The 22184-nt window shown below is 55.7% G+C and overlaps 73 non-coding genes across 73 annotated transcripts; all 73 read right to left on the minus strand.

Annotated features, from left to right (window-relative positions):
* Positions 1-169: 169 nt before the first annotated feature.
* LOC132801952 (5S ribosomal RNA) lies at positions 170-288 on the minus strand. Its single transcript, XR_009637073.1, has one exon. It is a non-coding gene; the product is annotated as a 5S ribosomal RNA (ribosomal RNA).
* A 183-nt stretch (positions 289-471) lies between these two features.
* On the minus strand, positions 472-592 carry LOC132802659 (5S ribosomal RNA). The gene has a single exon (XR_009637786.1). It is a non-coding gene; the product is annotated as a 5S ribosomal RNA (ribosomal RNA).
* A 181-nt stretch (positions 593-773) lies between these two features.
* On the minus strand, positions 774-892 carry LOC132802038 (5S ribosomal RNA). Its single transcript, XR_009637159.1, has one exon. It is a non-coding gene; the product is annotated as a 5S ribosomal RNA (ribosomal RNA).
* Positions 893-1079: 187 nt separating this feature from the next.
* On the minus strand, positions 1080-1198 carry LOC132802321 (5S ribosomal RNA). The gene has a single exon (XR_009637445.1). It is a non-coding gene; the product is annotated as a 5S ribosomal RNA (ribosomal RNA).
* A 187-nt stretch (positions 1199-1385) lies between these two features.
* Positions 1386-1504, minus strand: LOC132802482 (5S ribosomal RNA). The gene has a single exon (XR_009637606.1). It is a non-coding gene; the product is annotated as a 5S ribosomal RNA (ribosomal RNA).
* Positions 1505-1691: 187 nt separating this feature from the next.
* Positions 1692-1810, minus strand: LOC132802212 (5S ribosomal RNA). Its single transcript, XR_009637335.1, has one exon. It is a non-coding gene; the product is annotated as a 5S ribosomal RNA (ribosomal RNA).
* A 182-nt stretch (positions 1811-1992) lies between these two features.
* On the minus strand, positions 1993-2111 carry LOC132802459 (5S ribosomal RNA). Its single transcript, XR_009637583.1, has one exon. It is a non-coding gene; the product is annotated as a 5S ribosomal RNA (ribosomal RNA).
* A 182-nt stretch (positions 2112-2293) lies between these two features.
* Positions 2294-2412, minus strand: LOC132802574 (5S ribosomal RNA). Its single transcript, XR_009637701.1, has one exon. It is a non-coding gene; the product is annotated as a 5S ribosomal RNA (ribosomal RNA).
* Positions 2413-2596: 184 nt separating this feature from the next.
* On the minus strand, positions 2597-2715 carry LOC132802143 (5S ribosomal RNA). The gene has a single exon (XR_009637267.1). It is a non-coding gene; the product is annotated as a 5S ribosomal RNA (ribosomal RNA).
* A 183-nt stretch (positions 2716-2898) lies between these two features.
* Positions 2899-3017, minus strand: LOC132802553 (5S ribosomal RNA). The gene has a single exon (XR_009637680.1). It is a non-coding gene; the product is annotated as a 5S ribosomal RNA (ribosomal RNA).
* A 182-nt stretch (positions 3018-3199) lies between these two features.
* On the minus strand, positions 3200-3318 carry LOC132802201 (5S ribosomal RNA). The gene has a single exon (XR_009637324.1). It is a non-coding gene; the product is annotated as a 5S ribosomal RNA (ribosomal RNA).
* A 183-nt stretch (positions 3319-3501) lies between these two features.
* Positions 3502-3620, minus strand: LOC132802135 (5S ribosomal RNA). Its single transcript, XR_009637258.1, has one exon. It is a non-coding gene; the product is annotated as a 5S ribosomal RNA (ribosomal RNA).
* Positions 3621-3803: 183 nt separating this feature from the next.
* Positions 3804-3922, minus strand: LOC132802106 (5S ribosomal RNA). Its single transcript, XR_009637227.1, has one exon. It is a non-coding gene; the product is annotated as a 5S ribosomal RNA (ribosomal RNA).
* A 184-nt stretch (positions 3923-4106) lies between these two features.
* Positions 4107-4225, minus strand: LOC132802540 (5S ribosomal RNA). The gene has a single exon (XR_009637667.1). It is a non-coding gene; the product is annotated as a 5S ribosomal RNA (ribosomal RNA).
* Positions 4226-4408: 183 nt separating this feature from the next.
* On the minus strand, positions 4409-4527 carry LOC132802557 (5S ribosomal RNA). The gene has a single exon (XR_009637684.1). It is a non-coding gene; the product is annotated as a 5S ribosomal RNA (ribosomal RNA).
* Positions 4528-4709: 182 nt separating this feature from the next.
* LOC132802399 (5S ribosomal RNA) lies at positions 4710-4828 on the minus strand. The gene has a single exon (XR_009637523.1). It is a non-coding gene; the product is annotated as a 5S ribosomal RNA (ribosomal RNA).
* Positions 4829-5011: 183 nt separating this feature from the next.
* On the minus strand, positions 5012-5130 carry LOC132802272 (5S ribosomal RNA). The gene has a single exon (XR_009637396.1). It is a non-coding gene; the product is annotated as a 5S ribosomal RNA (ribosomal RNA).
* Positions 5131-5313: 183 nt separating this feature from the next.
* LOC132801954 (5S ribosomal RNA) lies at positions 5314-5432 on the minus strand. The gene has a single exon (XR_009637075.1). It is a non-coding gene; the product is annotated as a 5S ribosomal RNA (ribosomal RNA).
* Positions 5433-5615: 183 nt separating this feature from the next.
* LOC132802694 (5S ribosomal RNA) lies at positions 5616-5736 on the minus strand. Its single transcript, XR_009637821.1, has one exon. It is a non-coding gene; the product is annotated as a 5S ribosomal RNA (ribosomal RNA).
* A 181-nt stretch (positions 5737-5917) lies between these two features.
* On the minus strand, positions 5918-6036 carry LOC132802039 (5S ribosomal RNA). The gene has a single exon (XR_009637160.1). It is a non-coding gene; the product is annotated as a 5S ribosomal RNA (ribosomal RNA).
* A 182-nt stretch (positions 6037-6218) lies between these two features.
* On the minus strand, positions 6219-6337 carry LOC132802400 (5S ribosomal RNA). The gene has a single exon (XR_009637524.1). It is a non-coding gene; the product is annotated as a 5S ribosomal RNA (ribosomal RNA).
* Positions 6338-6520: 183 nt separating this feature from the next.
* LOC132802316 (5S ribosomal RNA) lies at positions 6521-6639 on the minus strand. The gene has a single exon (XR_009637440.1). It is a non-coding gene; the product is annotated as a 5S ribosomal RNA (ribosomal RNA).
* A 183-nt stretch (positions 6640-6822) lies between these two features.
* On the minus strand, positions 6823-6941 carry LOC132801955 (5S ribosomal RNA). Its single transcript, XR_009637076.1, has one exon. It is a non-coding gene; the product is annotated as a 5S ribosomal RNA (ribosomal RNA).
* A 187-nt stretch (positions 6942-7128) lies between these two features.
* Positions 7129-7247, minus strand: LOC132802604 (5S ribosomal RNA). Its single transcript, XR_009637731.1, has one exon. It is a non-coding gene; the product is annotated as a 5S ribosomal RNA (ribosomal RNA).
* A 187-nt stretch (positions 7248-7434) lies between these two features.
* LOC132802322 (5S ribosomal RNA) lies at positions 7435-7553 on the minus strand. Its single transcript, XR_009637446.1, has one exon. It is a non-coding gene; the product is annotated as a 5S ribosomal RNA (ribosomal RNA).
* Positions 7554-7740: 187 nt separating this feature from the next.
* On the minus strand, positions 7741-7859 carry LOC132802425 (5S ribosomal RNA). Its single transcript, XR_009637549.1, has one exon. It is a non-coding gene; the product is annotated as a 5S ribosomal RNA (ribosomal RNA).
* Positions 7860-8043: 184 nt separating this feature from the next.
* LOC132802541 (5S ribosomal RNA) lies at positions 8044-8162 on the minus strand. The gene has a single exon (XR_009637668.1). It is a non-coding gene; the product is annotated as a 5S ribosomal RNA (ribosomal RNA).
* Positions 8163-8345: 183 nt separating this feature from the next.
* Positions 8346-8464, minus strand: LOC132802434 (5S ribosomal RNA). Its single transcript, XR_009637558.1, has one exon. It is a non-coding gene; the product is annotated as a 5S ribosomal RNA (ribosomal RNA).
* Positions 8465-8646: 182 nt separating this feature from the next.
* On the minus strand, positions 8647-8765 carry LOC132802401 (5S ribosomal RNA). The gene has a single exon (XR_009637525.1). It is a non-coding gene; the product is annotated as a 5S ribosomal RNA (ribosomal RNA).
* A 184-nt stretch (positions 8766-8949) lies between these two features.
* On the minus strand, positions 8950-9068 carry LOC132802542 (5S ribosomal RNA). Its single transcript, XR_009637669.1, has one exon. It is a non-coding gene; the product is annotated as a 5S ribosomal RNA (ribosomal RNA).
* Positions 9069-9251: 183 nt separating this feature from the next.
* LOC132802435 (5S ribosomal RNA) lies at positions 9252-9370 on the minus strand. The gene has a single exon (XR_009637559.1). It is a non-coding gene; the product is annotated as a 5S ribosomal RNA (ribosomal RNA).
* A 182-nt stretch (positions 9371-9552) lies between these two features.
* Positions 9553-9671, minus strand: LOC132802402 (5S ribosomal RNA). Its single transcript, XR_009637526.1, has one exon. It is a non-coding gene; the product is annotated as a 5S ribosomal RNA (ribosomal RNA).
* Positions 9672-9854: 183 nt separating this feature from the next.
* LOC132802273 (5S ribosomal RNA) lies at positions 9855-9973 on the minus strand. Its single transcript, XR_009637397.1, has one exon. It is a non-coding gene; the product is annotated as a 5S ribosomal RNA (ribosomal RNA).
* A 183-nt stretch (positions 9974-10156) lies between these two features.
* LOC132801956 (5S ribosomal RNA) lies at positions 10157-10275 on the minus strand. Its single transcript, XR_009637077.1, has one exon. It is a non-coding gene; the product is annotated as a 5S ribosomal RNA (ribosomal RNA).
* Positions 10276-10458: 183 nt separating this feature from the next.
* On the minus strand, positions 10459-10579 carry LOC132802660 (5S ribosomal RNA). Its single transcript, XR_009637787.1, has one exon. It is a non-coding gene; the product is annotated as a 5S ribosomal RNA (ribosomal RNA).
* A 181-nt stretch (positions 10580-10760) lies between these two features.
* On the minus strand, positions 10761-10879 carry LOC132802040 (5S ribosomal RNA). The gene has a single exon (XR_009637161.1). It is a non-coding gene; the product is annotated as a 5S ribosomal RNA (ribosomal RNA).
* Positions 10880-11066: 187 nt separating this feature from the next.
* LOC132802361 (5S ribosomal RNA) lies at positions 11067-11185 on the minus strand. The gene has a single exon (XR_009637485.1). It is a non-coding gene; the product is annotated as a 5S ribosomal RNA (ribosomal RNA).
* Positions 11186-11372: 187 nt separating this feature from the next.
* Positions 11373-11491, minus strand: LOC132802323 (5S ribosomal RNA). Its single transcript, XR_009637447.1, has one exon. It is a non-coding gene; the product is annotated as a 5S ribosomal RNA (ribosomal RNA).
* Positions 11492-11678: 187 nt separating this feature from the next.
* Positions 11679-11797, minus strand: LOC132802483 (5S ribosomal RNA). Its single transcript, XR_009637607.1, has one exon. It is a non-coding gene; the product is annotated as a 5S ribosomal RNA (ribosomal RNA).
* Positions 11798-11984: 187 nt separating this feature from the next.
* LOC132802213 (5S ribosomal RNA) lies at positions 11985-12103 on the minus strand. The gene has a single exon (XR_009637336.1). It is a non-coding gene; the product is annotated as a 5S ribosomal RNA (ribosomal RNA).
* Positions 12104-12285: 182 nt separating this feature from the next.
* LOC132802460 (5S ribosomal RNA) lies at positions 12286-12404 on the minus strand. Its single transcript, XR_009637584.1, has one exon. It is a non-coding gene; the product is annotated as a 5S ribosomal RNA (ribosomal RNA).
* A 182-nt stretch (positions 12405-12586) lies between these two features.
* Positions 12587-12705, minus strand: LOC132802575 (5S ribosomal RNA). The gene has a single exon (XR_009637702.1). It is a non-coding gene; the product is annotated as a 5S ribosomal RNA (ribosomal RNA).
* Positions 12706-12889: 184 nt separating this feature from the next.
* On the minus strand, positions 12890-13008 carry LOC132802144 (5S ribosomal RNA). The gene has a single exon (XR_009637268.1). It is a non-coding gene; the product is annotated as a 5S ribosomal RNA (ribosomal RNA).
* Positions 13009-13191: 183 nt separating this feature from the next.
* On the minus strand, positions 13192-13310 carry LOC132802555 (5S ribosomal RNA). Its single transcript, XR_009637682.1, has one exon. It is a non-coding gene; the product is annotated as a 5S ribosomal RNA (ribosomal RNA).
* Positions 13311-13492: 182 nt separating this feature from the next.
* On the minus strand, positions 13493-13611 carry LOC132802202 (5S ribosomal RNA). The gene has a single exon (XR_009637325.1). It is a non-coding gene; the product is annotated as a 5S ribosomal RNA (ribosomal RNA).
* A 183-nt stretch (positions 13612-13794) lies between these two features.
* LOC132802136 (5S ribosomal RNA) lies at positions 13795-13913 on the minus strand. The gene has a single exon (XR_009637259.1). It is a non-coding gene; the product is annotated as a 5S ribosomal RNA (ribosomal RNA).
* A 183-nt stretch (positions 13914-14096) lies between these two features.
* LOC132802107 (5S ribosomal RNA) lies at positions 14097-14215 on the minus strand. The gene has a single exon (XR_009637228.1). It is a non-coding gene; the product is annotated as a 5S ribosomal RNA (ribosomal RNA).
* Positions 14216-14399: 184 nt separating this feature from the next.
* On the minus strand, positions 14400-14518 carry LOC132802544 (5S ribosomal RNA). The gene has a single exon (XR_009637671.1). It is a non-coding gene; the product is annotated as a 5S ribosomal RNA (ribosomal RNA).
* A 183-nt stretch (positions 14519-14701) lies between these two features.
* Positions 14702-14820, minus strand: LOC132802558 (5S ribosomal RNA). Its single transcript, XR_009637685.1, has one exon. It is a non-coding gene; the product is annotated as a 5S ribosomal RNA (ribosomal RNA).
* A 182-nt stretch (positions 14821-15002) lies between these two features.
* On the minus strand, positions 15003-15121 carry LOC132801946 (5S ribosomal RNA). Its single transcript, XR_009637067.1, has one exon. It is a non-coding gene; the product is annotated as a 5S ribosomal RNA (ribosomal RNA).
* A 183-nt stretch (positions 15122-15304) lies between these two features.
* LOC132802274 (5S ribosomal RNA) lies at positions 15305-15423 on the minus strand. Its single transcript, XR_009637398.1, has one exon. It is a non-coding gene; the product is annotated as a 5S ribosomal RNA (ribosomal RNA).
* Positions 15424-15606: 183 nt separating this feature from the next.
* Positions 15607-15725, minus strand: LOC132801957 (5S ribosomal RNA). The gene has a single exon (XR_009637078.1). It is a non-coding gene; the product is annotated as a 5S ribosomal RNA (ribosomal RNA).
* Positions 15726-15908: 183 nt separating this feature from the next.
* LOC132802695 (5S ribosomal RNA) lies at positions 15909-16029 on the minus strand. The gene has a single exon (XR_009637822.1). It is a non-coding gene; the product is annotated as a 5S ribosomal RNA (ribosomal RNA).
* A 181-nt stretch (positions 16030-16210) lies between these two features.
* On the minus strand, positions 16211-16329 carry LOC132802041 (5S ribosomal RNA). Its single transcript, XR_009637162.1, has one exon. It is a non-coding gene; the product is annotated as a 5S ribosomal RNA (ribosomal RNA).
* Positions 16330-16511: 182 nt separating this feature from the next.
* Positions 16512-16630, minus strand: LOC132802403 (5S ribosomal RNA). The gene has a single exon (XR_009637527.1). It is a non-coding gene; the product is annotated as a 5S ribosomal RNA (ribosomal RNA).
* Positions 16631-16813: 183 nt separating this feature from the next.
* Positions 16814-16932, minus strand: LOC132802317 (5S ribosomal RNA). Its single transcript, XR_009637441.1, has one exon. It is a non-coding gene; the product is annotated as a 5S ribosomal RNA (ribosomal RNA).
* A 183-nt stretch (positions 16933-17115) lies between these two features.
* On the minus strand, positions 17116-17234 carry LOC132801958 (5S ribosomal RNA). The gene has a single exon (XR_009637079.1). It is a non-coding gene; the product is annotated as a 5S ribosomal RNA (ribosomal RNA).
* Positions 17235-17421: 187 nt separating this feature from the next.
* On the minus strand, positions 17422-17540 carry LOC132802605 (5S ribosomal RNA). Its single transcript, XR_009637732.1, has one exon. It is a non-coding gene; the product is annotated as a 5S ribosomal RNA (ribosomal RNA).
* Positions 17541-17726: 186 nt separating this feature from the next.
* LOC132802324 (5S ribosomal RNA) lies at positions 17727-17845 on the minus strand. Its single transcript, XR_009637448.1, has one exon. It is a non-coding gene; the product is annotated as a 5S ribosomal RNA (ribosomal RNA).
* Positions 17846-18032: 187 nt separating this feature from the next.
* Positions 18033-18151, minus strand: LOC132802426 (5S ribosomal RNA). Its single transcript, XR_009637550.1, has one exon. It is a non-coding gene; the product is annotated as a 5S ribosomal RNA (ribosomal RNA).
* A 184-nt stretch (positions 18152-18335) lies between these two features.
* On the minus strand, positions 18336-18454 carry LOC132802545 (5S ribosomal RNA). Its single transcript, XR_009637672.1, has one exon. It is a non-coding gene; the product is annotated as a 5S ribosomal RNA (ribosomal RNA).
* Positions 18455-18637: 183 nt separating this feature from the next.
* LOC132802436 (5S ribosomal RNA) lies at positions 18638-18756 on the minus strand. Its single transcript, XR_009637560.1, has one exon. It is a non-coding gene; the product is annotated as a 5S ribosomal RNA (ribosomal RNA).
* A 182-nt stretch (positions 18757-18938) lies between these two features.
* LOC132802404 (5S ribosomal RNA) lies at positions 18939-19057 on the minus strand. Its single transcript, XR_009637528.1, has one exon. It is a non-coding gene; the product is annotated as a 5S ribosomal RNA (ribosomal RNA).
* Positions 19058-19240: 183 nt separating this feature from the next.
* On the minus strand, positions 19241-19359 carry LOC132802275 (5S ribosomal RNA). Its single transcript, XR_009637399.1, has one exon. It is a non-coding gene; the product is annotated as a 5S ribosomal RNA (ribosomal RNA).
* Positions 19360-19540: 181 nt separating this feature from the next.
* On the minus strand, positions 19541-19659 carry LOC132802043 (5S ribosomal RNA). The gene has a single exon (XR_009637164.1). It is a non-coding gene; the product is annotated as a 5S ribosomal RNA (ribosomal RNA).
* A 187-nt stretch (positions 19660-19846) lies between these two features.
* Positions 19847-19965, minus strand: LOC132802514 (5S ribosomal RNA). The gene has a single exon (XR_009637638.1). It is a non-coding gene; the product is annotated as a 5S ribosomal RNA (ribosomal RNA).
* Positions 19966-20152: 187 nt separating this feature from the next.
* LOC132802325 (5S ribosomal RNA) lies at positions 20153-20271 on the minus strand. Its single transcript, XR_009637449.1, has one exon. It is a non-coding gene; the product is annotated as a 5S ribosomal RNA (ribosomal RNA).
* A 188-nt stretch (positions 20272-20459) lies between these two features.
* On the minus strand, positions 20460-20578 carry LOC132802427 (5S ribosomal RNA). The gene has a single exon (XR_009637551.1). It is a non-coding gene; the product is annotated as a 5S ribosomal RNA (ribosomal RNA).
* Positions 20579-20764: 186 nt separating this feature from the next.
* Positions 20765-20883, minus strand: LOC132802312 (5S ribosomal RNA). The gene has a single exon (XR_009637436.1). It is a non-coding gene; the product is annotated as a 5S ribosomal RNA (ribosomal RNA).
* Positions 20884-21064: 181 nt separating this feature from the next.
* On the minus strand, positions 21065-21183 carry LOC132802044 (5S ribosomal RNA). Its single transcript, XR_009637165.1, has one exon. It is a non-coding gene; the product is annotated as a 5S ribosomal RNA (ribosomal RNA).
* A 187-nt stretch (positions 21184-21370) lies between these two features.
* Positions 21371-21489, minus strand: LOC132802281 (5S ribosomal RNA). Its single transcript, XR_009637405.1, has one exon. It is a non-coding gene; the product is annotated as a 5S ribosomal RNA (ribosomal RNA).
* Positions 21490-21672: 183 nt separating this feature from the next.
* On the minus strand, positions 21673-21793 carry LOC132802661 (5S ribosomal RNA). The gene has a single exon (XR_009637788.1). It is a non-coding gene; the product is annotated as a 5S ribosomal RNA (ribosomal RNA).
* A 181-nt stretch (positions 21794-21974) lies between these two features.
* LOC132802045 (5S ribosomal RNA) lies at positions 21975-22093 on the minus strand. The gene has a single exon (XR_009637166.1). It is a non-coding gene; the product is annotated as a 5S ribosomal RNA (ribosomal RNA).
* Positions 22094-22184: the final 91 nt, after the last annotated feature.

Here is a 22184-nt window from a genome sequence, read left to right on the forward strand (position 1 = left end):
AAAGAATGGAGATAAGGAAAAGAAGCAGCGCAGTAGGTCCGCATGCGTTCGGCGTGATCCGGGCAGCGGCATCGATGCACCGGCCCACCGACCGAGTTCCCTCGGTCGGGCCGGGAGAAAAGGGAAACTCCGAGGGTGAAAGGCGCGGCGAAAGAGAGGAAAAAAAAAAAGGGTGCAACACGAGGACTTCCCAGGAGGTCACCCATCCTAGTACTACTCTCGCCCAAGCACGCTTAACTTCGAAGTTCTGATGGGATCCGGTGCATTAGTGCTAGTATGATCGCACCCGACATGGTGATGCTAAAGAATGGATATAAGGAAAAGAAGCAGCGCAGCAGCTCCGCATGCGTTCGGCGTGATCCGGGCAGCGGCATCGATGCACCGGCCCACCGACCGAGTTCCCTCGGTCGGGCCGGGAGAAAAGGGAAACTCCGAGGGTGAAAGGCGCGGCGAAAGAGAGGAAAAAAAAAAAGGGTGCAACACGAGGACTTCCCAGGAGGTCACCCATCCTAGTACTACACTTTTGCCCAAGCACGCTTAACTTCGGAGTTCTGACGGGATCCGGTGCATTAGTTCTGGTCTGATCGCACCCGACATGGTGATGCTAAAGAATTGATATAAGGAAAAGAAGCAGCGCAGCAGCTCTGAATGCATTCGGCGCGATCCAGGCAGCGGCATTGATGCACCGGCACACCGAGCGAGTTCCCTCGGTCGGGCCGGGAGAAAAGGGAAACTCCGAGGGTGAAAGGCGCCGCGAAAGAGAGGAAAAAAAAAGGGTGCAACACGAGGACTTCCCAGGAGGTCACCCATCCTAGTACTACTCTTGCCCAAGCACGCTTAACTTCGAAGTTCTGATGGGATCCGGTGCATTAGTGCTGGTATGATCGCACCCGACATGGTGATGCTAAAGAATGGATATAAGGAAAAGAAGCAGCGCAGCAGGTCCGCATGCGTTCGGCGCGATCCGGGCAGCGGCATCGATGCACCGGGACACCGAGCGAGTTCCCTCGGTCGGGCCCGGAGAAAAGGGAAACTCCGAGGGTGAAAGGCGCGGGCAAAGAGAGGAAAAAAAAAAAAAAAGGGTGCAATACGAGGACTTCCCAGGAGGTCACCCATCCTAGTACTACACTTGCCCAAGCACGCTTAACTTCGGAGTTCTGATGGGATCCGGTGCATTAGTTCTGGTCTGATCGCACCCGACATGGTGATGCTAAAGAATGGATATAAGGAAAAGAAGCAGCGCAGCAGGTCCGCATGCGTTCGGCGTGATCCGGGCAGCGGCATCGATGAACCGGCCCACCGAGCGAGTTCCCTCGGTCGGGCCGGGACAAAAGGGAAACTCCGAGGGTGAAAGGCGCGGGGAAGGAGAGGAAAAAAAAAAAAAAGGGGTGCAACACGAGGACTTCCCAGGAGGACACCCATCCTAGTACTACTCTCGCCCAAGCACACTTAACTTCGAAGTTCTGATGGGATCCGGTGCATTAGTTCTGGTCTGATCGCACCCGACATGGTGATGCTAAAGAATGGATATAAGGAAAAGAAGCAGCGCAGCAGGTCCGCATGCGTTCGGCGTGATCCGGGCAGCGGCATCGATGCACCGGCCCACCGAGCGAGTTCCCTCGGTCGGGCCGGGAGAAAAGGGAAACTCCGAGGGTGAAAGGCGCGGGCAAAGAGAGGAAAAAAAAAAAAAAAGGGTGCAACACGAGGACTTCCCAGGAGGTCACCCATCCTAGTACTACACTTGCCCAAGCACGCTTAACTTCGGGGTTCTGATGGGATCCGGTGCATTAGTGCTGGTATGATCGCACCCGACATGGTGATGCTAAAGAATGGATATAAGGAAAAGAAGCAGCGCAGCAGCTCCGCATGCGTTCGGCGCGATCCGGGCAGCGGCATCGATGCACCGGCACACCGAGCGAGTTCCCTCGGTCGGGCCGGGAGAAAAGGGAAACTCCGAGGGTGAAAGGCGCGGCGAAAGAGAGGAAAAAAAAAAAGGTGCAACACGAGGACTTCCCAGGAGGTCACGCATCCTAGTACTACACTTGCCCAAGCACGCTTAACTTCGGAGTTCTGATGGGATCCGGTGCATTAGTGCTGGTATGATCGCACCCGACATGGTGATGGTAAAGAATGGATATAAGGAAAAGAAGCAGCGCAGCAGCTCCGCATGCGTTCGGCCCGATCCGGGCAGCGGCATCGATGCACCGGCACACCGAGCGAGTTCCCTCGGTCGGGCCCGGAGAAAAGGGAAACTCCGAGGGTGAAAGGCGCAGCGAAAGAGAGGAAAAAAAAAAGGGTGCAACACGAGGACTTCCCAGGAGGTCACCGATCGTAGTACTACTCTCGCCCAAGCACGCTTAACTTCGATGTTCTGATGGGATCCGGTGCATTAGTGCTGGTATGATCGCACCCGACATGGTGATGCTAAAGAATGGATATAAGGAAAAGAAGCAGCGCAGCAGGTCCGCATGCGTTCGGCGTGATCCGGGCAGCGGCATCGATGCACCGGCAGACCGAGCGAGTTCCCTCGGTCGGGCCGGGACAAAAGGGAAACTCCGAGGGTGAAAGGCGCGGGGAAAGAGAGGAAAAAAAAAAAAGGGTGCAACACGAGGACTTCCTAGGAGGTCACCCATCCTAGTACTACTCTTGCCCAAGCACGCTTAACTTCGAAGTTCTGATGGGATCCGGTGCATTAGTGCTGGTATGATCGCACCCGACATGGTGATGCTAAAGAATGGATATAAGGAAAAGAAGCAGCGCAGCAGGTCCGCATGCGTTCGGCGCGATCCGGGCAGCGGCATCGATGCACCGGCACACCGAGCGAGTTCCCTCGGTCGGGCCCGGAGAAAAGGGAAACTCCGAGGGTGAAAGGCGCAGCGAAAGAGAGGAAAAAAAAAAAGGGTGCAACACGAGGACTTCCCAGGAGGTCACCCATCCTAGTACTACTCTCGCCCAAGCACGCTTAACTTCGAAGTTCTGATGGGATCCGGTGCATTAGTTCTGTTCTGATCGCACCCGACATGGTGATGCTAAAGAATGGATAAAAGGAAAAGAAGCAGCGCAGCAGCTCCGCATGCGTTCGGCACGATCCGTGCAGCGGCATCGATGCACCGGCACACCGAGCGAGTTCCCTCGGTCGGGCCCGGAGAAAAGGGAAACTCCGAGGGTGAAAGGCGCAGCGAAAGAGAGGAAAAAAAAAAGGGTGCAACACGAGGACTTCCCAGGAGGTCACCGATCCTAGTACTACTCTCGCCCAAGCACGCTTAACTTCGAAGTTCTGATGGGATCCGGTGCATTAGTGCTGGTATGATCGCACCCGACATGGTGATGCTAAAGAATGGATATAAGGAAAAGAAGCAGCGCAGCAGGTCCGCATGCGTTCGGCGCGATCCGGGCAGCGGCATCGATGCACCGGCACACCGAGCGAGTTCCCTCGGTCGGGCCGGGAGAAAAGGGAAACTCCGAGGGTGAAAGGCGCGGCGAAAGAGAGGAGAAAAAAAAAGGGTGCAACACGAGGACTTCCCAGGAGGTCACCCATCCTAGTACTACTCTCGCCCAAGCACGCTTAACTTTGAAGTTCTGATGGGATCCGGTGCATTAGTGCTAGTATGATCGCACCCGACATGGTGATGCTAAAGAATGGATATAAGGAAAAGAAGCAGCGCAGTAGGTCCGCATGCGTTCGGCGTGATCCGGGCAGCGGCATCGATGCACCGGCCCACCGACCGAGTTCCCTCGGTCGGGCCGGGAGAAAAGGGAAACTCCGAGGGTGAAAGGCGCGGCGAAAGAGAGGAAAAAAAAAAAGGGTGCAACACGAGGACTTCCTAGGAGGTCACCCATCCTAGTACTACTCTCGCCCAAGCACGCTTAACTTCGAAGTTCTGATGGGATCCGGTGCATTAGTGCTAGTATGATCGCACCCGACATGGTGATGCTAAAGAATGGATATAAGGAAAAGAAGCAGCGCAGCAGCTCCGCATGCGTTCGGCGTGATCCGGGCAGCGGCATCGATGCACCGGCAGACCGAGTGAGTTCCCTCGGTCGGGCCGGGAGAAAAGGGAAACTCCGAGGGTGAAAGGCGCGGCGAAAGAGAGGAAAAAAAAAAAGGGGTGCAACACGAGGACTTCCCAGGAGGTCACCCATCCTAGTACTACTCTCGCCCAAGCACGCTGAGCTTCGAAGTTCTGATGGGATCCGGTGCATTAGTTCTGGTCTGATCGCACCCGACATGGTGATGCTAAAGAATGGATATAAGGAAAAGAAGCAGCGCAGCAGCTCCGCATGCGTTCGGCGCGATCCGGGCAGCGGCATCGATGCACCGGCACACCGAGCGAGTTCCGTCGGTGGGGCCGGGAGAAAAGGGAAACTCCGAGGGTGAAAGGCGCAGCGAAATAGAGGAAAAGAAAAAAGGGAGCAACACGAGGACTTCCCAGGAGGTCACCCATCCTAGTACTACTCTCGCCCAAGCACGCTTAACTTCGAAGTTCTGATGGGATCCGGTGCATTAGTTCTGGTCTGATCGCAACCGACATGGTGATGCTAAAGAATGGATATAAGGAAAAGAAGCAGCGCAGCAGCTCCGCATGCGTTCGGTGCGATCCGGGCAGCGGCATCGATGCACCGGCACACCGAGCGAGTTCCCTCGGTCGGGCCCGGAGAAAAGGGAAACTCCGAGGGTGAAAGGCGCAGCGAAAGAGAGGAAAAAAAAAAGGGTGCAACACGAGGACTTCCCAGGAGGTCACCGATCCTAGTACTACTCTCGCCCAAGCACGCTTAACTTCGAAGTTCTGATGGGATCCGGTGCATTAGTGCTGGTGTGATCGCACCCGACATGGTGAAGCTAAAGAATGGATATAAGGAGAAGAAGCAGCGCAGCAGGTCCGCATGCGTTCGGCGCGATCCGGGCAGCGGCATCGATGCACCGGCACACCGAGCAAGTTCCCTCGGTCGGGCCGGGAGAAAAGGGAAACTCCGAGGGTGAAAGGCGCGGCGAAAGAGAGGAGAAAAAAAAAGGGTGCAACACGAGGACTTCCCAGGAGGTCACCCATCCTAGTACTACTCTCGCCCAAGCACGCTTTACTTCGAAGTTCTGATGGGATCCGGTGCATTAGTGCTAGTATGATCGCACCAGACATGGTGATGCTAAAGAATGGAGATAAGGAAAAGAAGCAGCGCAGTAGGTCCGCATGCGTTCGGCGTGATCCGGGCAGCGGCATCGATGCACCGGCCCACCGACCGAGTTCCCTCGGTCGGGCCGGGAGAAAAGGGAAACTCCGAGGGTGAAAGGCGCGGCGAAAGAGAGGAAAAAAAAAAAGGGTGCAACACGAGGACTTCCCAGGAGGTCACCCATCCTAGTACTACTCTCGCCCAAGCACGCTTAACTTCGAAGTTCTGATGGGATCCGGTGCATTAGTGCTAGTATGATCGCACCCGACATGGTGATGCTAAAGAATGGATATAAGGAAAAGAAGCAGCGCAGCAGCTCCGCATGCGTTCGGCGTGATCCGGGCAGCGGCATCGATGCACCGGCCCACCGACCGAGTTCCCTCGGTCGGGCCGGGAGAAAAGGGAAACTCCGAGGGTGAAAGGCGCGGCAAAAGAGAGGAAAAAAAAAAAGGGTGCAACACGAGGACTTCCCAGGAGGTCACCCATCCTAGTACTACACTTTTGCCCAAGCACGCTTAACTTCCGAGTTCTGACGGGATCCGGTGCATTAGTTCTGGTCTGATCGCACCCGACATGGTGATGCTAAAGAATTGATATAAGGAAAAGAAGCAGCGCAGCAGCTCTGAATGCATTCGGCGCGATCCAGGCAGCGGCATTGATGCACCGGCACACCGAGCGAGTTCCCTCGGTCGGGCCGGGAGAAAAGGGAAACTCCGAGGGTGAAAGGCGCCGCGAAAGAGAGGAAAAAAAAAGGGTGCAACACGAGGACTTCCCAGGAGGTCACCCATCCTAGTACTACTCTTGCCCAAGCACGCTTAACTTCGAAGTTCTGATGGGATCCGGTGCATTAGTGCTGGTATGATCGCACCCGACATGGTGATGCTAAAGAATGGATATAAGGAAAAGAAGCAGCGCAGCAGGTCCGCATGCGTTCGGCGCGATCCGGGCAGCGGCATCGATGCACCGGGACACCGAGCGAGTTCCCTCGGTCGGGCCCGGAGAAAAGGGAAACTCCGAGGGTGAAAGGCGCAGCGAAAGAGAGGAAAAAAAAAAGGGTGCAACACGAGGACTTCCCAGGAGGTCACCGATCCTAGTACTACTCTCGCCCAAGCACGCTTAACTTCGAAGTTCTGATGGGATCCGGTGCATTAGTGCTGGTGTGATCGCACCCGACATGGTGAAGCTAAAGAATGGATATAAGGAGAAGAAGCAGCGCAGCAGGTCCGCATGCGTTCGGCGCGATCCGGGCAGCGGCATCGATGCACCGGCACACCGAGCGAGTTCCCTCGGTCGGGCCGGGAGAAAAGGGAAACTCCGAGGGTGAAAGGCGCGGCGAAAGAGAGGAGAAAAAAAAAGGGTGCAACACGAGGACTTCCCAGGAGGTCACCCATCCTAGTACTACTCTTGCCCAAGCACGCTTAACTTCGAAGTTCTGATGGGATCCGGTGCATTAGTGCTAGTATGATCGCACCAGACATGGTGATGCTAAAGAATGGAGATAAGGAAAAGAAGCAGCGCAGTAGGTCCGCATGCGTTCGGCGTGATCCGGGCAGCGGCATCGATGCACCGGCCCACCGACCGAGTTCCCTCGGTCGGGCCGGGAGAAAAGGGAAACTCCGAGGGTGAAAGGCGCGGCGAAAGAGAGGAAAAAAAAAAAGGGTGCAACACGAGGACTTCCCAGGAGGTCACCCATCCTAGTACTACTCTCGCCCAAGCACGCTTAACTTCGAAGTTCTGATGGGATCCGGTGCATTAGTGCTAGTATGATCGCACCCGACATGGTGATGCTAAAGAATGGATATAAGGAAAAGAAGCAGCGCAGCAGGTCCGCATGCGTTCGGCGCGATCCGGGCAGCGGCATCGATGCACCGGGACACCGAGCGAGTTCCCTCGGTCGGGCCCGGAGAAAAGGGAAACTCCGAGGGTGAAAGGCGCGGGCAAAGAGAGGAAAAAAAAAAAAAAAGGGTGCAACACGAGGACTTCCCAGGAGGTCACCCATCCTAGTACTACAATTGCCCAAGCACGCTTAACTTCGGAGTTCTGATGGGATCCGGTGCATTAGTTCTGGTCTGATCGCACCCGACATGGTGATGCTAAAGAATGGATATAAGGAAAAGAAGCAGCGCAGCAGGTCCGCATGCGTTCGGCGCGATCCGGGCAGCGGCATCGATGCACCGGGACACCGAGCGAGTTCCCTCGGTCGGGCCCGGAGAAAAGGGAAACTCCGAGGGTGAAAGGCGCGGGCAAAGAGAGGAAAAAAAAAAAAAAAGGGTGCAATACGAGGACTTCCCAGGAGGTCACCCATCCTAGTACTACACTTGCCCAAGCACGCTTAACTTCGGAGTTCTGATGGGATCCGGTGCATTAGTTCTGGTCTGATCGCACCCGACATGGTGATGCTAAAGAATGGATATAAGGAAAAGAAGCAGCGCAGCAGGTCCGCATGCGTTCGGCGCGATCCGGGCAGCGGCATCGATGCACCGGCACACCGAGCGAGTTCCCTCGGTCGGGCCCGGAGAAAAGGGAAACTCCGAGGGCGAAAGGCGCGGGCAAAGAGAGGAAAAAAAAAAAAAAAGGGTGCAACACGAGGACTTCCCAGGAGGTCACCCATCCTAGTACTACTCTCGCCCAAGCACGCTTAACTTCAAAGTTCTGATGGGATCCGGTGCATTAGTTCTGGTCTGATCGCACCCGACATGGTGATGCTAAAGAATGGATATAAGGAAAAGAAGCAGCGCAGCAGGTCCGCATGCGTTCGGCGTGATCCGGGCAGCGGCATCGATGCACCGGCAGACCGAGTGAGTTCCCTCGGTCGGGCCGGGAGAAAAGGGAAACTCCGAGGGTGAAAGGCGCGGCGAAAGAGAGGAAAAAAAAAAAGGGGTGCAACACGAGGACTTCCCAGGAGGTCACCCATCCTAGTACTACTCTCGCCCAAGCACGCTGAGCTTCGAAGTTCTGATGGGATCCGGTGCATTAGTTCTGGTCTGATCGCACCCGACATGGTGATGCTAAAGAATGGATATAAGGAAAAGAAGCAGCGCAGCAGCTCCGCATGCGTTCGGCGCGATCCGGGCAGCGGCATCGATGCACCGGCACACCGAGCGAGTTCCGTCGGTGGGGCCGGGAGAAAAGGGAAACTCCGAGGGTGAAAGGCGCAGCGAAATAGAGGAAAAGAAAAAAGGGTGCAACACGAGGACTTCCCAGGAGGTCACCCATCCTAGTACTACTCTCGCCCAAGCACGCTTAACTTCGAAGTTCTGATGGGATCCGGTGCATTAGTTCTGGTCTGATCGCAACCGACATGGTGATGCTAAAGAATGGATATAAGGAAAAGAAGCAGCGCAGCAGCTCCGCATGCGTTCGGTGCGATCCGGGCAGCGGCATCGATGCACCGGCACACCGAGCGAGTTCCCTCGGTCGGGCCCGGAGAAAAGGGAAACTCCGAGGGTGAAAGGCGCAGCGAAAGAGAGGAAAAAAAAAAGGGTGCAACACGAGGACTTCCCAGGAGGTCACCGATCCTAGTACTACTCTCGCCCAAGCACGCTTAACTTCGAAGTTCTGATGGGATCCGGTGCATTAGTGCTGGTGTGATCGCACCCGACATGGTGAAGCTAAAGAATGGATATAAGGAGAAGAAGCAGCGCAGCAGGTCCGCATGCGTTCGGCGCGATCCGGGCAGCGGCATCGATGCACCGGCACACCGAGCGAGTTCCGTCGGTGGGGCCGGGAGAAAAGGGAAACTCCGAGGGTGAAAGGCGCAGCGAAATAGAGGAAAAGAAAAAAGGGGTGCAACACGAGGACTTCCCAGGAGGTCACCCATCCTAGTACTACTCTCGCCCAAGCACGCTGAGCTTCGAAGTTCTGATGGGATCCGGTGCATTAGTTCTGGTCTGATCGCACCCGACATGGTGATGCTAAAGAATGGATATAAGGAAAAGAAGCAGCGCAGCAGCTACGCATGCGTTCGGCGCGATCCGGGCAGCGGCATCGATGCACCGGCACACCGAGCGAGTTCCGTCGGTGGGGCCGGGAGAAAAGGGAAACTCCGAGGGTGAAAGGCGCAGCGAAATAGAGGAAAAGAAAAAAGGGTGCAACACGAGGACTTCCCAGGAGGTCACCCATCCTAGTACTACTCTCGCCCAAGCACGCTTAACTTCGAAGTTCTGATGGGATCCGGTGCATTAGTTCTGGTCTGATCGCAACCGACATGGTGATGCTAAAGAATGGATATAAGGAAAAGAAGCAGCGCAGCAGCTCCGCATGCGTTCGGTGCGATCCGGGCAGCGGCATCGATGCACCGGCACACCGAGCGAGTTCCCTCGGTCGGGCCCGGAGAAAAGGGAAACTCCGAGGGTGAAAGGCGCAGCGAAAGAGAGGAAAAAAAAAAGGGTGCAACACGAGGACTTCCCAGGAGGTCACCGATCCTAGTACTACTCTCGCCCAAGCACGCTTAACTTCGAAGTTCTGATGGGATCCGGTGCATTAGTGCTGGTGTGATCGCACCCGACATGGTGAAGCTAAAGAATGGATATAAGGAGAAGAAGCAGCGCAGCAGGTCCGCATGCGTTCGGCGCGATCCGGGCAGCGGCATCGATGCACCGGCACACCGAGCGAGTTCCCTCGGTCGGGCCGGGAGAAAAGGGAAACTCCGAGGGTGAAAGGCGCGGCGAAAGAGAGGAGAAAAAAAAAGGGTGCAACACGAGGACTTCCCAGGAGGTCACCCATCCTAGTACTACTCTCGCCCAAGCACGCTTTACTTCGAAGTTCTGATGGGATCCGGTGCATTAGTGCTAGTATGATCGCACCAGACATGGTGATGCTAAAGAATGGAGATAAGGAAAAGAAGCAGCGCAGTAGGTCCGCATGCGTTCGGCGTGATCCGGGCAGCGGCATCGATGCACCGGCCCACCGACCGAGTTCCCTCGGTCGGGCCGGGAGAAAAGGGAAACTCCGAGGGTGAAAGGCGCGGCGAAAGAGAGGAAAAAAAAAAAGGGTGCAACACGAGGACTTCCCAGGAGGTCACCCATCCTAGTACTACTCTCGCCCAAGCACGCTTAACTTCGAAGTTCTGATGGGATCCGGTGCATTAGTGCTAGTATGATCGCACCCGACATGGTGATGCTAAAGAATGGATATAAGGAAAAGAAGCAGCGCAGCAGCTCCGCATGCGTTCGGCGTGATCCGGGCAGCGGCATCGATGCACCGGCCCACCGACCGAGTTCCCTCGGTCGGGCCGGGAGAAAAGGGAAACTCCGAGGGTGAAAGGCGCGGCGAAAGAGAGGAAAAAAAAAAAGGGTGCAACACGAGGACTTCCCAGGAGGTCACCCATCCTAGTACTACACTTTTGCCCAAGCACGCTTAACTTCGGAGTTCTGACGGGATCCGGTGCATTAGTTCTGGTCTGATCGCACCCGACATGGTGATGCTAAAGAATTGATATAAGGAAAAGAAGCAGCGCAGCAGCTCTGAATGCATTCGGCGCGATCCAGGCAGCGGCATTGATGCACCGGCACACCGAGCGAGTTCCCTCGGTCGGGCCGGGAGAAAAGGGAAACTCCGAGGGTGAAAGGCGCCGCGAAAGAGAGGAAAAAAAAAGGGTGCAACACGAGGACTTCCCAGGAGGTCACCCATCCTAGTACTACTCTTGCCCAAGCACGCTTAACTTCGAAGTTCTGATGGGATCCGGTGCATTAGTGCTGGTATGATCGCACCCGACATGGTGATGCTAAAGAATGGATATAAGGAAAAGAAGCAGCGCAGCAGGTCCGCATGCGTTCGGCGCGATCCGGGCAGCGGCATCGATGCACCGGGACACCGAGCGAGTTCCCTCGGTCGGGCCCGGAGAAAAGGGAAACTCCGAGGGTGAAAGGCGCGGGCAAAGAGAGGAAAAAAAAAAAAAAAGGGTGCAACACGAGGACTTCCCAGGAGGTCACCCATCCTAGTACTACACTTGCCCAAGCACGCTTAACTTCGGAGTTCTGATGGGATCCGGTGCATTAGTTCTGGTCTGATCGCACCCGACATGGTGATGCTAAAGAATGGATATAAGGAAAAGAAGCAGCGCAGCAGGTCCGCATGCGTTCGGCGCGATCCGGGCAGCGGCATCGATGCACCGGGACACCGAGCGAGTTCCCTCGGTCGGGCCCGGAGAAAAGGGAAACTCCGAGGGTGAAAGGCGCGGGCAAAGAGAGGAAAAAAAAAAAAAAAGGGTGCAATACGAGGACTTCCCAGGAGGTCACCCATCCTAGTACTACACTTGCCCAAGCACGCTTAACTTCGGAGTTCTGATGGGATCCGGTGCATTAGTTCTGGTCTGATCGCACCCGACATGGTGATGCTAAAGAATGGATATAAGGAAAAGAAGCAGCGCAGCAGGTCCGCATGCGTTCGGCGTGATCTGGGCAGCGGCATCGATGAACCGGCCCACCGAGCGAGTTCCCTCGGTCGGGCCGGGACAAAAGGGAAACTCCGAGGGTGAAAGGCGCGGGGAAGGAGAGGAAAAAAAAAAAAAAGGGGTGCAACACGAGGACTTCCCAGGAGGACACCCATCCTAGTACTACTCTCGCCCAAGCACACTTAACTTCGAAGTTCTGATGGGATCCGGTGCATTAGTTCTGGTCTGATCGCACCCGACATGGTGATGCTAAAGAATGGATATAAGGAAAAGAAGCAGCGCAGCAGGTCCGCATGCGTTCGGCGTGATCCGGGCAGCGGCATCGATGCACCGGCCCACCGAGCGAGTTCCCTCGGTCGGGCCGGGAGAAAAGGGAAACTCCGAGGGTGAAAGGCGCGGGCAAAGAGAGGAAAAAAAAAAAAAAAGGGTGCAACACGAGGACTTCCCAGGAGGTCACCCATCCTAGTACTACACTTGCCCAAGCACGCTTAACTTCGGGGTTCTGATGGGATCCGGTGCATTAGTGCTGGTATGATCGCACCCGACATGGTGATGCTAAAGAATGGATATAAGGAAAAGAAGCAGCGCAGCAGCTCCGCATGCGTTCGGCGCGATCCGGGCAGCGGCATCGATGCACCGGCACACCGAGCGAGTTCCCTCGGTCGGGCCGGGAGAAAAGGGAAACTCCGAGGGTGAAAGGCGCGGCGAAAGAGAGGAAAAAAAAAAAGGTGCAACACGAGGACTTCCCAGGAGGTCACGCATCCTAGTACTACACTTGCCCAAGCACGCTTAACTTCGGAGTTCTGATGGGATCCGGTGCATTAGTGCTGGTATGATCGCACCCGACATGGTGATGGTAAAGAATGGATATAAGGAAAAGAAGCAGCGCAGCAGCTCCGCATGCGTTCGGCCCGATCCGGGCAGCGGCATCGATGCACCGGCACACCGAGCGAGTTCCCTCGGTCGGGCCCGGAGAAAAGGGAAACTCCGAGGGTGAAAGGCGCAGCGAAAGAGAGGAAAAAAAAAAGGGTGCAACACGAGGACTTCCCAGGAGGTCACCGATCGTAGTACTACTCTCGCCCAAGCACGCTTAACTTCGATGTTCTGATGGGATCCGGTGCATTAGTGCTGGTATGATCGCACCCGACATGGTGATGCTAAAGAATGGATATAAGGAAAAGAAGCAGCGCAGCAGGTCCGCATGCGTTCGGCGTGATCCGGGCAGCGGCATCGATGCACCGGCAGACCGAGCGAGTTCCCTCGGTCGGGCCGGGACAAAAGGGAAACTCCGAGGGTGAAAGGCGCGGGGAAAGAGAGGAAAAAAAAAAAAGGGTGCAACACGAGGACTTCCTAGGAGGTCACCCATCCTAGTACTACTCTTGCCCAAGCACGCTTAACTTCGAAGTTCTGATGGGATCCGGTGCATTAGTGCTGGTATGATCGCACCCGACATGGTGATGCTAAAGAATGGATATAAGGAAAAGAAGCAGCGCAGCAGGTCCGCATGCGTTCGGCGCGATCCGGGCAGCGGCATCGATGCACCGGCACACCGAGCGAGTTCCCTCGGTCGGGCCCGGAGAAAAGGGAAACTCCGAGGGTGAAAGGCGCAGCGAAAGAGAGGAAAAAAAAAAAGGGTGCAACACGAGGACTTCCCAGGAGGTCACCCATCCTAGTACTACTCTCGCCCAAGCACGCTTAACTTCGAAGTTCTGATGGGATCCGGTGCATTAGTTCTGTTCTGATCGCACCCGACATGGTGATGCTAAAGAATGGATAAAAGGAAAAGAAGCAGCGCAGCAGCTCCGCATGCGTTCGGCACGATCCGTGCAGCGGCATCGATGCACCGGCACACCGAGCGAGTTCCCTCGGTCGGGCCCGGAGAAAAGGGAAACTCCGAGGGTGAAAGGCGCAGCGAAAGAGAGGAAAAAAAAAAGGGTGCAACACGAGGACTTCCCAGGAGGTCACCGATCCTAGTACTACTCTCGCCCAAGCACGCTTAACTTCGAAGTTCTGATGGGATCCGGTGCATTAGTGCTGGTATGATCGCACCCGACATGGTGATGCTAAAGAATGGATATAAGGAAAAGAAGCAGCGCAGCAGGTCCGCATGCGTTCGGCGCGATCCGGGCAGCGGCATCGATGCACCGGCACACCGAGCGAGTTCCCTCGGTCGGGCCGGGAGAAAAGGGAAACTCCGAGGGTGAAAGGCGCGGCGAAAGAGAGGAGAAAAAAAAAGGGTGCAACACGAGGACTTCCCAGGAGGTCACCCATCCTAGTACTACTCTCGCCCAAGCACGCTTAACTTTGAAGTTCTGATGGGATCCGGTGCATTAGTGCTAGTATGATCGCACCCGACATGGTGATGCTAAAGAATGGATATAAGGAAAAGAAGCAGCGCAGTAGGTCCGCATGCGTTCGGCGTGATCCGGGCAGCGGCATCGATGCACCGGCCCACCGACCGAGTTCCCTCGGTCGGGCCGGGAGAAAAGGGAAACTCCGAGGGTGAAAGGCGCGGCGAAAGAGAGGAAAAAAAAAAAGGGTGCAACACGAGGACTTCCTAGGAGGTCACCCATCCTAGTACTACTCTCGCCCAAGCACGCTTAACTTCGAAGTTCTGATGGGATCCGGTGCATTAGTGCTAGTATGATCGCACCCGACATGGTGATGCTAAAGAATGGATATAAGGAAAAGAAGCAGCGCAGCAGCTCCGCATGCGTTCGGCGTGATCCGGGCAGCGGCATCGATGCACCGGCAGACCGAGTGAGTTCCCTCGGTCGGGCCGGGAGAAAAGGGAAACTCCGAGGGTGAAAGGCGCGGCGAAAGAGAGGAAAAAAAAAAAGGGGTGCAACACGAGGACTTCCCAGGAGGTCACCCATCCTAGTACTACTCTCGCCCAAGCACGCTGAGCTTCGAAGTTCTGATGGGATCCGGTGCATTAGTTCTGGTCTGATCGCACCCGACATGGTGATGCTAAAGAATGGATATAAGGAAAAGAAGCAGCGCAGCAGCTCCGCATGCGTTCGGCGCGATCCGGGCAGCGGCATCGATGCACCGGCACACCGAGCGAGTTCCGTCGGTGGGGCCGGGAGAAAAGGGAAACTCCGAGGGTGAAAGGCGCAGCGAAATAGAGGAAAAGAAAAAAGGGAGCAACACGAGGACTTCCCAGGAGGTCACCCATCCTAGTACTACTCTCGCCCAAGCACGCTTAACTTCGAAGTTCTGATGGGATCCGGTGCATTAGTTCTGGTCTGATCGCAACCGACATGGTGATGCTAAAGAATGGATATAAGGAAAAGAAGCAGCGCAGCAGCTCCGCATGCGTTCGGTGCGATCCGGGCAGCGGCATCGATGCACCGGCACACCGAGCGAGTTCCCTCGGTCGGGCCCGGAGAAAAGGGAAACTCCGAGGGTGAAAGGCGCAGCGAAAGAGAGGAAAAAAAAAAGGGTGCAACACGAGGACTTCCCAGGAGGTCACCCATCCTAGTACTACTCTCGCCCAAGCACGCTTAACTTCGAAGTTCTGATGGGATCCGGTGCATTAGTGCTGGTGTGATCGCACCCGACATGGTGAAGCTAAAGAATGGATATAAGGAGAAGAAGCAGCGCAGCAGGTCCGCATGCGTTCGGCGCGATCCGGGCAGCGGCATCGATGCACCGGCACACCGAGCGAGTTCCCTCGGTCGGGCCGGGAGAAAAGGGAAACTCCGAGGGTGAAAGGCGCGGCGAAAGAGAGGAGAAAAAAAAAGGGTGCAACACGAGGACTTCCCAGGAGGTCACCCATCCTAGTACTACTCTCGCCCAAGCACGCTTTACTTCGAAGTTCTGATGGGATCCGGTGCATTAGTGCTAGTATGATCGCACCAGACATGGTGATGCTAAAGAATGGAGATAAGGAAAAGAAGCAGCGCAGTAGGTCCGCATGCGTTCGGCGTGATCCGGGCAGCGGCATCGATGCACCGGCCCACCGACCGAGTTCCCTCGGTCGGGCCGGGAGAAAAGGGAAACTCCGAGGGTGAAAGGCGCGGCGAAAGAGAGGAAAAAAAAAAAGGGTGCAACACGAGGACTTCCCAGGAGGTCACCCATCCTAGTACTACTCTCGCCCAAGCACGCTTAACTTCGAAGTTCTGATGGGATCCGGTGCATTAGTGCTAGTATGATCGCACCCGACATGGTGATGCTAAAGAATGGATATAAGGAAAAGAAGCAGCGCAGCAGCTCCGCATGCGTTCGGCGTGATCCGGGCAGCGGCATCGATGCACCGGCCCACCGACCGAGTTCCCTCGGTCGGGCCGGGAGAAAAGGGAAACTCCGAGGGTGAAAGGCGCGGCAAAAGAGAGGAAAAAAAAAAAGGGTGCAACACGAGGACTTCCCAGGAGGTCACCCATCCTAGTACTACACTTTTGCCCAAGCACGCTTAACTTCCGAGTTCTGACGGGATCCGGTGCATTAGTTCTGGTCTGATCGCACCCGACATGGTGATGCTAAAGAATTGATATAAGGAAAAGAAGCAGCGCAGCAGCTCTGAATGCATTCGGCGCGATCCAGGCAGCGGCATTGATGCACCGGCACACCGAGCGAGTTCCCTCGGTCGGGCCGGGAGAAAAGGGAAACTCCGAGGGTGAAAGGCGCCGCGAAAGAGAGGAAAAAAAAAGGGTGCAACACGAGGACTTCCCAGGAGGTCACCCATCCTAGTACTACTCTTGCCCAAGCACGCTTAACTTCGAAGTTCTGATGGGATCCGGTGCATTAGTGCTGGTATGATCGCACCCGACATGGTGATGCTAAAGAATGGATATAAGGAAAAGAAGCAGCGCAGCAGGTCCGCATGCGTTCGGCGCGATCCGGGCAGCGGCATCGATGCACCGGGACACCGAGCGAGTTCCCTCGGTCGGGCCCGGAGAAAAGGGAAACTCCGAGGGTGAAAGGCGCAGCGAAAGAGAGGAAAAAAAAAAGGGTGCAACACGAGGACTTCCCAGGAGGTCACCGATCCTAGTACTACTCTCGCCCAAGCACGCTTAACTTCGAAGTTCTGATGGGATCCGGTGCATTAGTGCTGGTGTGATCGCACCCGACATGGTGAAGCTAAAGAATGGATATAAGGAGAAGAAGCAGCGCAGCAGGTCCGCATGCGTTCGGCGCGATCCGGGCAGCGGCATCGATGCACCGGCACACCGAGCGAGTTCCCTCGGTCGGGCCGGGAGAAAAGGGAAACTCCGAGGGTGAAAGGCGCGGCGAAAGAGAGGAGAAAAAAAAAGGGTGCAACACGAGGACTTCCCAGGAGGTCACCCATCCTAGTACTACTCTTGCCCAAGCACGCTTAACTTCGAAGTTCTGATGGGATCCGGTGCATTAGTGCTAGTATGATCGCACCAGACATGGTGATGCTAAAGAATGGAGATAAGGAAAAGAAGCAGCGCAGTAGGTCCGCATGCGTTCGGCGTGATCCGGGCAGCGGCATCGATGCACCGGCCCACCGACCGAGTTCCCTCGGTCGGGCCGGGAGAAAAGGGAAACTCCGAGGGTGAAAGGCGCGGCGAAAGAGAGGAAAAAAAAAAAGGGTGCAACACGAGGACTTCCCAGGAGGTCACCCATCCTAGTACTACTCTCGCCCAAGCACGCTTAACTTCGAAGTTCTGATGGGATCCGGTGCATTAGTGCTAGTATGATCGCACCCGACATGGTGATGCTAAAGAATGGATATAAGGAAAAGAAGCAGCGCAGCAGGTCCGCATGCGTTCGGCGCGATCCGGGCAGCGGCATCGATGCACCGGGACACCGAGCGAGTTCCCTCGGTCGGGCCCGGAGAAAAGGGAAACTCCGAGGGTGAAAGGCGCGGGCAAAGAGAGGAAAAAAAAAAAAAAAGGGTGCAACACGAGGACTTCCCAGGAGGTCACCCATCCTAGTACTACAATTGCCCAAGCACGCTTAACTTCGGAGTTCTGATGGGATCCGGTGCATTAGTTCTGGTCTGATCGCACCCGACATGGTGATGCTAAAGAATGGATATAAGGAAAAGAAGCAGCGCAGCAGGTCCGCATGCGTTCGGCGCGATCCGGGCAGCGGCATCGATGCACCGGGACACCGAGCGAGTTCCCTCGGTCGGGCCCGGAGAAAAGGGAAACTCCGAGGGTGAAAGGCGCGGGCAAAGAGAGGAAAAAAAAAAAAAAGGGTGCAATACGAGGACTTCCCAGGAGGTCACCCATCCTAGTACTACACTTGCCCAAGCACGCTTAACTTCGGAGTTCTGATGGGATCCGGTGCATTAGTTCTGGTCTGATCGCACCCGACATGGTGATGCTAAAGAATGGATATAAGGAAAAGAAGCAGCGCAGCAGGTCCGCATGCGTTCGGCGCGATCCGGGCAGCGGCATCGATGCACCGGCACACCGAGCGAGTTCCCTCGGTCGGGCCCGGAGAAAAGGGAAACTCCGAGGGCGAAAGGCGCGGGCAAAGAGAGGAAAAAAAAAAAAAAAGGGTGCAACACGAGGACTTCCCAGGAGGTCACCCATCCTAGTACTACTCTCGCCCAAGCACGCTTAACTTCAAAGTTCTGATGGGATCCGGTGCATTAGTTCTGGTCTGATCGCACCCGACATGGTGATGCTAAAGAATGGATATAAGGAAAAGAAGCAGCGCAGCAGGTCCGCATGCGTTCGGCGTGATCCGGGCAGCGGCATCGATGCACCGGCAGACCGAGTGAGTTCCCTCGGTCGGGCCGGGAGAAAAGGGAAACTCCGAGGGTGAAAGGCGCGGCGAAAGAGAGGAAAAAAAAAAAGGGGTGCAACACGAGGACTTCCCAGGAGGTCACCCATCCTAGTACTACTCTCGCCCAAGCACGCTGAGCTTCGAAGTTCTGATGGGATCCGGTGCATTAGTTCTGGTCTGATCGCACCCGACATGGTGATGCTAAAGAATGGATATAAGGAAAAGAAGCAGCGCAGCAGCTCCGCATGCGTTCGGCGCGATCCGGGCAGCGGCATCGATGCACCGGCACACCGAGCGAGTTCCGTCGGTGGGGCCGGGAGAAAAGGGAAACTCCGAGGGTGAAAGGCGCAGCGAAATAGAGGAAAAGAAAAAAGGGTGCAACACGAGGACTTCCCAGGAGGTCACCCATCCTAGTACTACTCTCGCCCAAGCACGCTTAACTTCGAAGTTCTGATGGGATCCGGTGCATTAGTTCTGGTCTGATCGCAACCGACATGGTGATGCTAAAGAATGGATATAAGGAAAAGAAGCAGCGCAGCAGCTCCGCATGCGTTCGGTGCGATCCGGGCAGCGGCATCGATGCACCGGCACACCGAGCGAGTTCCCTCGGTCGGGCCCGGAGAAAAGGGAAACTCCGAGGGTGAAAGGCGCAGCGAAAGAGAGGAAAAAAAAAAGGGTGCAACACGAGGACTTCCCAGGAGGTCACCGATCCTAGTACTACTCTCGCCCAAGCACGCTTAACTTCGAAGTTCTGATGGGATCCGGTGCATTAGTGCTGGTGTGATCGCACCCGACATGGTGAAGCTAAAGAATGGATATAAGGAGAAGAAGCAGCGCAGCAGGTCCGCATGCGTTCGGCGCGATCCGGGCAGCGGCATCGATGCACCGGCACATCGAGCGAGTTCCCTCGGTCGGGCCGGGAGAAAAGGGAAACTCCGAGGGTGAAAGGCGCGGCGAAAGAGAGGAGAAAAAAAAAGGGTGCAACACGAGGACTTCCCAGGAGGTCACCCATCCTAGTACTACTCTCGCCCAAGCACGCTTTACTTCGAAGTTCTGATGGGATCCGGTGCATTAGTGCTAGTATGATCGCACCAGACATGGAGATGCTAAAGAATGGAGATAAGGAAAAGAAGCAGCGCAGTAGGTCCGCATGCGTTCGGCGTGATCCGGGCAGCGGCATCGATGCACCGGCCCACCGACCGAGTTCCCTCGGTCGGGCCGGGAGAAAAGGGAAACTCCGAGGGTGAAAGGCGCCGCGAAAGAGAGGAAAAAAAAAGGGTGCAACACGAGGACTTCCCAGGAGGTCACCCATCCTAGTACTACTCTTGCCCAAGCACGCTTAACTTCGAAGTTCTGATGGGATCCGGTGCATTAGTGCTGGTATGATCGCACCCGACATGGTGATGCTAAAGAATGGATATAAGGAAAAGAAGCAGCGCAGCAGGTCCGCATGCGTTCGGCGCGATACGGGCAGCGGCATCGATGCACCGGGACACCGAGCGAGTTCCCTCGGTCGGGCCCGGAGAAAAGGGAAACTCCGAGGGTGAAAGGCGCGGGCAAAGAGAGGAAAAAAAAAAAAAAAGGGTGCAACACGAGGACTTCCTAGGAGGTCACCCATCCTAGTACTACACTTGCCCAAGCACGCTTAACTTCGGAGTTCTGATGGGATCCGGTGCATTAGTTCTGGTCTGATCGCACCCGACATGGTGATGCTAAAGAATGGATATAAGGAAAAGAAGCAGCGCAGCAGGTCCGCATGCGTTCGGCGCGATCCGGGCAGCGGCATCGATGCACCGGGACACCGAGCGAGTTCCCTCGGTCGGGCCCGGAGAAAAGGGAAACTCCGAGGGTGAAAGGCGCGGGCAAAGAGAGGAAAAAAAAAAAAAAAGGGTGCAATACGAGGACTTCCCAGGAGGTCACCCATCCTAGTACTACACTTGCCCAAGCACGCTTAACTTCGGAGTTCTGATGGGATCCGGTGCATTAGTTCTGGTCTGATCGCACCCGACATGGTGATGCTAAAGAATGGATATAAGGAAAAGAAGCAGCGCAGCAGGTCCGCATGCGTTCGGCGCGATCCGGGCAGCGGCATCGATGCACCGGCACACCGAGCGAGTTCCCTCGGTCGGGCCCGGAGAAAAGGGAAACTCCGAGGGTGAAAGGCGCGGGCAAAGAGAGGAAAAAAAAAAAAAAAAGGGTGCAACACGAGGACTTCCCAGGAGGTCACCCATCCTAGTACTACTCTCGCCCAAGCACGCTTAACTTCAAAGTTCTGATGGGATCCGGTGCATTAGTTCTGGTCTGATCGCACCCGACATGGTGATGCTAAAGAATGGATATAAGGAAAAGAAGCAGCGCAGCAGGTCCGCATGCGTTCGGCGTGATCCGGGCAGCGGCATCGATGAACCGGCCCACCGAGCGAGTTCCCTCGGTCGGGCCGGGACAAAAGGGAAACTCCGAGGGTGAAAGGCGCGGGGAAGGAGAGGAAAAAAAAAAAAAGGGGTGCAACACGAGGACTTCCCAGGAGGACACCCATCCTAGTACTACTCTCGCCCAAGCACACTTAACTTCGAAGTTCTGATGGGATCCGGTGCATTAGTGCTAGTATGATCGCACCAGACATGGAGATGCTAAAGAATGGAGATAAGGAAAAGAAGCAGCGCAGTAGGTCCGCATGCGTTCGGCGTGATCCGGGCAGCGGCATCGATGCACCGGCCCACCGACCGAGTTCCCTCGGTCGGGCCGGGAGAAAAGGGAAACTCCGAGGGTGAAAGGAGCCGCAAAAGAGAGGAAAAAAAAAGGGTGCAACACGAGGACTTCCCAGGAGGTCACCCATCCTAGTACTACTCTTGCCCAAGCACGCTTAACTTCGAAGTTCTGATGGGATCCGGTGCATTAGTGCTGGTATGATCGCACCCGACATGGTGATGCTAAAGAATGGATATAAGGAAAAGAAGCAGCGCAGCAGGTCCGCATGCGTTCGGCGCGATCCGGGCAGCGGCATCGATGCACCGGGACACCGAGCGAGTTCCCTCGGTCGGGCCCGGAGAAAAGGGAAACTCCGAGGGTGAAAGGCGCGGGCAAAGAGAGGAAAAAAAAAAAAAAAGGGTGCAACACGAGGACTTCCCAGGAGGTCACTCATCCTAGTACTACTCTCGCCCAAGCACGCTTAACTTCGAAGTTCTGATGGGATCCGGTGCATTAGTGCTAGTATGATCGCACCCGACATGGTGATGCTAAAGAATGGATATAAGGAAAAGAAGCAGCGCAGCAGCTCCGCATGCGTTCGGCGTGATCCGGGCAGCGGCATCGATGCACCGGCCCACCGACCGAGTTCCCTCGGTCGGGCCGGGAGAAAAGGGAAACTCCGAGGGTGAAAGGCGCGGCGAAAGAGAGGAAAAAAAAAAAGGGTGCAACACGAGGACTTCCCAGGAGGTCACCCATCCTAGTACTACACTTTTGCCCAAGCACGCTTAACTTCGGAGTTCTGACGGGATCCGGTGCATTAGTTCTGGTCTGATCGCACCCGACATGGTGATGCTAAAGAATTGATATAAGGAAAAGAAGCAGCGCAGCAGCTCTGAATGCATTCGGCGCGATCCAGGCAGCGGCATTGATGCACCGGCACACCGAGCGAGTTCCCTCGGTCGGGCCGGGAGAAAAGGGAAACTCCGAGGGTGAAAGGCGCCGCGAAAGAGAGGAAAAAAAAAGGGTGCAACACGAGGACTTCCCAGGAGGTCACCCATCCTAGTACTACTCTTGCCCAAGCACGCTTAACTTCGAAGTTCTGATGGGATCCGGTGCATTAGTGCTGGTATGATCGCACCCGACATGGTGATGCTAAAGAATGGATATAAGGAAAAGAAGCAGCGCAGCAGGTCCGCATGCGTTCGGCGCGATCCAGGCAGCGGCATCGATG

This window comes from Ziziphus jujuba, chromosome 2, assembly GCF_031755915.1.
Source record: "Ziziphus jujuba cultivar Dongzao chromosome 2, ASM3175591v1".
Taxonomy (NCBI): domain Eukaryota; kingdom Viridiplantae; phylum Streptophyta; class Magnoliopsida; order Rosales; family Rhamnaceae; genus Ziziphus; species Ziziphus jujuba.